The sequence below is a fragment of the Aptenodytes forsteri genome, unplaced genomic scaffold (assembly GCF_000699145.1).
Source record: "Aptenodytes forsteri isolate BGI_AS27 unplaced genomic scaffold, ASM69914v1 Scaffold553, whole genome shotgun sequence".
NCBI lineage: Eukaryota > Metazoa > Chordata > Aves > Sphenisciformes > Spheniscidae > Aptenodytes > Aptenodytes forsteri.
The window spans coordinates 69,893-70,508 of record NW_008796203.1 but is presented as its reverse complement, the minus strand read 5'-3'; the positions used below and the strand labels follow the sequence as shown (position 1 = coordinate 70,508).

The 616-nt window shown below is 63.5% G+C and overlaps 1 protein-coding gene across 1 annotated transcript in view; it reads right to left on the bottom strand.

The window, feature by feature from the left end:
- The window catches only part of GLTSCR1 (glioma tumor suppressor candidate region gene 1), an 18,055-nt gene that overhangs the window by 10,800 nt on the left and 6,639 nt on the right, over window positions 1-616 (bottom strand).

The following is a 616-nucleotide window of genomic DNA, read 5'->3' as shown; positions in this document are numbered from 1 at the left end:
GGGCGCCCCCGGGGGCAGTGGCTATGATGGGCAGAGGCACTGGCGGGTGTGGTGGTGCCGCCGCCGAGGGATTCAGTGCCCTCTCCTGCCGCGCTGGGTAAAACTCCAGCTGCCGCCGGCTCCCGTCCAACACGTTTAGCAGCGACCACATTTACGGGTCCTCCTCCTTCGCCTGCCTCTCGCCGCATCCATCCCCGCGCTCCTCCCAGCACCGCTACACCTACTTCATCGGCAATGCCGCAAGGCGGCTGCCGAAGAGAAAACCGTGGCTGCTCTCGCCCCGGATGCGGGCACCGCGTCTTCCAGGGCTCATGGTTGGCAGGAGGGATGGTGCCGTAACGGCCGGCAAGGGAAACAGCTCTCTCTGGAGGTGGGAGAGGGACTTTGCAGGGGAAGGCAGTGGGACCCGTCGCGTCCGACCACAGTCCGGTGATGCAACCGCAGCAATATTTAGTGCCATCGCAGATTTAGGTACATCCCGGCAAAAAGCCTACCGTGAAACGCAGAACCCCCGCACCGTTACGGCTAAGCATTAACGCTCTACCTGGCACCTTGACCTGCATTAAACGGCAAATAGAGACAAAAGCTGGTGGAGCCGGGGCGCGCCGTGCGCGCC